This window comes from Siniperca chuatsi, linkage group LG24 (assembly GCF_020085105.1).
Source record: "Siniperca chuatsi isolate FFG_IHB_CAS linkage group LG24, ASM2008510v1, whole genome shotgun sequence".
NCBI lineage: Eukaryota > Metazoa > Chordata > Actinopteri > Centrarchiformes > Sinipercidae > Siniperca > Siniperca chuatsi.
This window is the reverse complement of record NC_058065.1, coordinates 3,131,135-3,137,098: the sequence shown is the minus strand read 5'-3', so window position 1 is coordinate 3,137,098 and position 5,964 is coordinate 3,131,135. Positions and strand designations below refer to the sequence as shown.

General features: G+C 42.6%; 1 long non-coding RNA gene across 2 annotated transcripts; it reads right to left on the bottom strand.

The window, feature by feature from the left end:
- Positions 1 to 1,695: 1,695 nt before the first annotated feature.
- LOC122872339 lies at positions 1,696 to 3,737 on the bottom strand. Of its 2 annotated transcripts, none has more exons than XR_006377082.1 (2): positions 3,589 to 3,737; positions 1,696 to 2,631 (listed from the first exon to the last, which is right to left on the bottom strand). It is a non-coding gene; the product is annotated as an uncharacterized LOC122872339 (long non-coding RNA). The 2 variants fall into 2 exon arrangements; XR_006377081.1 differs by lacking the exon at positions 3,589 to 3,737 and adding an exon at positions 2,790 to 3,582.
- Positions 3,738 to 5,964: the final 2,227 nt, after the last annotated feature.

The following is a 5,964-nucleotide window of genomic DNA, read 5'->3' as shown; positions in this document are numbered from 1 at the left end:
TGGATGTCTGTATTTCTTTGGGGGGGGCTGAAGGACAGAATCTTTAAGAAATAATAAAATATATATATATATATAATTTGGTTACTAAACTTTGTTTTTTATTTGAAACGCCCGTGTTTTGTGATTTTATGATGTCTTTACATTTTAGCTGTTTAAACATAAAAAACAACTTCTTAAAAATGCTGTAAAAACATTCAGTCATAGAACTCGTATATAACCCCCATTTAATAATTACACTTCTGTCACATATATTTAAATTAATTTTTAAAAACACATTTAAACAATTACACTCAAACTATTTCAGTTATAATTGGTGGCCCCTCTAATGGGAACTAATGTGTTCTCAGACACAATTACATTAAACAATGAAACATCAGATTAAAACAAAATGCACTGAAACCAGAGGCATCGCCCACAAGTCAGTAGATGTACAGTATAAACAGTTATTAAGAATATTAAGATTGTATATCGAGTTTGTCTTCAGTTGCTTTGGTAATAAGAGTAAAAAGGACAATTAGTGGTATTATTGTGTGCCGGACTACTTCCTGGTTGTGAGCGGTTGCTAGGCAACTCCCGGAGACTCCAGGAAGTTACTGGTCCCAGCCAAGAAATAGCCGATGACAAAAAACCCCGAAAAATGGCGAATTGCTGATTTTACACCTCGGTTTTTGTTCGGATTAAACAAACGTTTGTTAGCGTGTTAGTCAGTGAGCCTTAGAGGTGCTGCCAGGCGGATTCAGTTACCGTTGTACAGCGCTAGGCTAGCTGTTAGCTGTCTTTAAGCTATGGTAAGCTAGCCGGCTACCTGTAGCTGAAGCTAATCACATTTCACTGATTACTGTTCTGCAACGAGCTGTCATCTTTCACACCTTCCGCATTATAATAAATGCGTTTCGTGTATTTTTCCTGGCAGTAAATCGCACATTTAGCTTTAAAACCACTGTAAATCTTTGCATTTAAGATTTATAGCGGATTTATATATATATATATATCTATATATATATAAATCTTATATATATCTATATATATATAAATCTATATATATATATCCTCACATCAAAGGTTTCTGCATTTTCAAACCGCCCTGGTTGTTCTGAAAAGAAAATACAATACATTAAGATACTGAGAGGAGGATAAGAACATATATATATATATATATGGCAATCCTTTGCCAAATAGAAAGAGATAAATAGGGTTAGAAATATTTCTGTTTCATAAATGCTCCTATAATCTTTAAGCTAAGTTACTTATGAATATGTTATGCATTGGACATGTTTTCCCCAGAGCAGATGCACAAGATGAATGGCCAAACGTTGTTTTTATTTCAACGCTTTAAGAAGAAAAAGGTAGTTTAGTTTTCATCTCCGATCAGAGAATTTGTCAGGTACGACGAGACATATTCTTATTTTAAGGGCGTTCACTTCAGATCTAACTCTTTCACAGTGGTGGATTGAGTTTATTATAACAATATTATGAGTTGTGTTATTTTGTGTGTTGAACCCACGACCTCGGAGCTGCCCAGCAGGCCTCTATCGTCCCGAGCTACCTGAGGAGACACCTGGACCCGGTTTCTTGCTGCTCTTCAGTCTCTGCTTTAAACATCAGCTTTCAAAACACAGTGTGCTAAAGAAAAAGCAAAAAAACCAAACAATCAGGATTTTTAAGTACAGAAAGTCACAGAAGTCACACAAGTGATTGCAGCACTTAAACACGAAAAGATTTATTTAAGGTCTCACATGTACAAAAGAGCTTTTCTTGTTTTCATAGAATAGCATTTTCTTTTTTAATTTTTTTTTTCTTTTTCTGATTTGCGTGAGGTATACAACAATATATCCAGTGATGTAAAATAATCTGAATGGCACACAAAGAGAAGGACGTTGTTGTCACGTGAGGAGAGGAAGGGCAGCTACAGACCGAGCAGGATGTGCAAACAATCAGACTTCATCCTGATCCTCCTGTGGTTCACCGGGGACCGGTATCTTTCACACTGCAACTCTCTTTTCCACTTGGCGTTTTACACATCTAATCGTTTGAGCTTTGTGGAGCCTTCTGATGCTTTAAAATCAATATTTATGATATTTTGCTTCCTTATTGAGACCAAAGCCAAACGTGACCCAACAGCAGCACAATTTCAACAAACTTCAACCACATATAAGACGAAGAATTAGTTTCTGCTTCAGTGTGGCTCAAACTGGAGCGTCAGGCTGGATCTCCACAGGCTGGAGTCAAAGTTACTTTATGAGGCATGACAGTGGTTTTAAAAGCCATCAGGAGTCTGTCTGCTCTGTTTTATCTTCCTGCTTTCATTTTCATTCAGATGCAACACTTTCTTTCAGCACTTCTACCCTCTGAACGTCCCTGAACACATCACATGTTTAATCCTTCCTACCCTTACAGTGTTTTTATTTATTTTTATTTTTTTGACATCACCACTATGTTTCAAGGAATGACGCAACGGGCAGAGAAGCACGTCACTCTTTGTCATCATCATCATCATCATCATCATCATAGAGAGAAAAGGCAAGGCAAGAAGGGGGGCAGGGGCTGGTTGTACTGGTTTCACTGGGGCAGAGCTTTGAGGATGGCGTTGACCTCCTCAGCGACGGCTGTCAGGGCGAACTCAAACTGGTCCTGCGAACAAGACAATTCAGATAATCACATTTTACAAACATAGCTGACATTAACAGCCCGACTACATCAGCCAGTAAGTATTGTTATTAGGAGAAACACAGGTCTGCCCACACCACATACTACTACATTTAATCTTCATGGCAGTTTTCAAGCCAGACCTTCTGTAAGTCCAGCTGTTGAAGTTGCTTTAATTTAATTCAAGAGCTGCAGCTCAACGGGATAAGTGGCTGTTCGAGATAAAGGGATGAAAAATCAGAAGTAATCAGTAAAGCAGTAGTTGTTGACTGCACACACACTTGGGAGGTCGACATGTCTAAACCGACAAAAGACTGAAGGGTCTGCTGTGTGGCTACTGTGTTACTAATGCTGAATGCAGTATTTTAGTTAGTAAGGCTTCCAACATCTTAAAAACTGTTGTAAATTCACGTTTCTCCAGGTACCGGCCACGGGCAGGACTCGAACCAGGGGCCGCGCCGCCGGTGTCTAACCGGCCGAGCCCCCTTCACACTGGGACCTTTCATTTCCTCGCTTTGGGTGCTGGACTTTAAAATTCACTGAGCCTCATAAGGATCTTTGAAAAGCTCAGCTATCGCTACCGAGTCTACCAGTTGTACCGAGTCTGACAACAACCACGCACCCCCCTGTACTCTAGCCCACTTGGTACAGTCCGGGTCCCCCCTTGTATAAATACAATTGGATTCTCCCACTTCCTGTTTGACAGTTGGCCCTTTTACCTGGCGGGAACGAGGATGGGAGCACATGCTGCAAACATTTGGGTAACTAACTGCGAATCTGAATGTAGAGATAACTGAGCTTGAATGTGTGTGTGCAGTTCTTTCATTAGCTTGTAGAACCTGTAGCCTTTGAAAGCTAACACACTTAGCCTCAGAGGAAAGTCAACACAAGCTAAGACAGAGTGTAGCTACTGACAGCTGTCATGCACCTGCAGCCACTTACCTGGATAACACCATGAGCGTTTGGGAGGTTACACGTGTGCAAACCAGTAAATGAAGTTACTCTTTTCCTGAAGTGTAATGTTAGATGCAATATGTATGTTAGTAGTTGCAACTCTTCCAACATTTTAAAAACTGTTGTAAATTCGTATTTCTCCAGGTGCCGGCCAGGGCCAGGACTCGAACCAGGAGACGCTGCACCGCCGGTGTCTGGAGGTCCGGACGAGCCCCCTGCGCCACAGAGTCCCTTCGCACCGGGGCCGTCTCTGTGGGCGCTTGTAGATCTTCACTGAGCCTCAAGATGATTGAACGCACATCCTCCATATGAAAGTTGAATATAATGAACAGCCCAGTGCTGGCGTCAATAAAAAGTCACTGTTGTCCGTCCTATAACCCCCTGCTTCTGCCTCTCCCAAGGGCCCGGGGGGAGACACGGCCCCCCCCACTCCCTTCCTCCTGTCAGGGACGTCACTGATGCTCAGGAACTGGCAACGGGTTGGATTCGAACCAGGTGCCGCACCGCCAGCACCTTATCCCTTATGGTCACGGACAAACCCTCCACGCCACCGCGTCCCCTTCGCATTAGAACCTTTTCTCCGGGCGCTTTTATCTTTTCACTTCACTCTTTTGGACTTCAAAAGTCACCGAGCCTCGATAAGGATCGAACCCACAACCTCAGAGCTGCCAAGCAGGCCTCTATCGTCCCGAGCTACCTGAGGAGACACCTGGACCCAGTTTCTTGGCGCTTTTCAGTCTTTGCTTTAAACATCAGCTTTCAAAACACACATCATCAAATGGGGACCAAACCCAGATTCTCAAGACCTCCACGCAGACCTCTATCATCCCGAGCTAATGGTCTGGAGACTTTTGAGTTTTTCTCCGTTCACTCCTTGCTTTGGACAGCGGGTAATTAAATAATAGCACCTCTGGCGTCCATAAATGTGCAGGAGACGCCACGTCATGAGGTTTGAACCCAGATCCTCAGAAGTCCTGATTAGTCTTCTACCACGCTGAGCTATTTGTTCAGACACATCATTATCTTTCTTAGACCTTTTCACTTTTTCCTTTGGACATCCAACTTCAAAATCCACAGACTTCAGCAAGGAGCTTCTAACACATTGAACCGCCATATCAGCCCTCTTTAGAGTTTCTCTCTGAGTGCTCTTAAGTCTTCACTTTGGGTGCTGGACTTTAAAGTTCACTGAGCCTCATAAGGATCGAACCCACAACCTGAGAACTCCTGAGCAGTCTTCTTCCACCCTGAGCTATTAGATCTGAGACACATCACTCCTCTTTTTTTTAGAGCTTTTCACTTTTTCCTTTGGACATCTGACTTCAAAAGGCTTGAGGATCTAGTACAGATATCTAAAACCCTGAGCCACTGGACCAGAGATATTGCACATATCGTTTTGTACGCCTTTCAGTCTTTCGTCTTGGTGTTTGAAAAACACACCATTATCCAAGGATCAAACCCATACCTCAAACTCTTTGGAAGAGTCCTCTAACACACTGATTCAGTGGGCCAGAGACAACAACAGAATAGTTTTTAAAAGCTTTTCAGTCTTTCCTCTGAGTTTCGGACTTTAAAAGTCTTTGGCTTTTAGTGAAATGTCTCCACAACTAGTGGATGGATTGCTGTGAAGTTCGGTTCAGACATACCTAACCCCCGATGTTCCCCTCAGGATGAACTGTAATCACTTTGTTGATCCTCTGACTAGAGGCCATCTAGCGCCACCATCAGCAACGCCTCTTCATGTCACATTTATTTAAAACTAATTGGGTCGCTGTTTGAAGTAGGAAAGGAACTATGTGGCAGAGTAGTGCGTTGAACTACCAACCTTGTGGACACTAACCCTGATGTCTAACCCAGACTTCTTCCACCCTGAGGTATTTGATCTGAGACACTTCCTGTTTCTTTCTTAGAGCTTTTCACTTTTTCCTTTGGACATAAGACTTCAAAATTCAGAGGTTAGCATGAGGACCGAACCCACATCCTCAAAATACCTGACGTAGCATCTAACAACCTGAGACACTTGACCGGAAACATTGAAATGATCTTTTAACTTTAAAAGTTATTGAGTTACTCGGGGATCAAACCTCAACCTACTGCTGAGCCTTCGAACACATTGAGCCACCATATGTGCCCTCTTCAGAGTTTCTCTCTGAGCGCATTTGAGACTAAACTTTGGGTGTTGGACTTCTAAAGAAAATTAGTCGCCTGGGGATCGAACCCATGTTCTCAATACACCTGATGAGTCATCTAACCGCTGGAGCTCCTCATCTATAAAGCTCTTCTGGGTGTTGGATGTCACAGTTCGTAAGATTACCCGAGGATCAAACCTACAACCTAGAACTCTTTAAGGGAGTCCACTAACGCTCG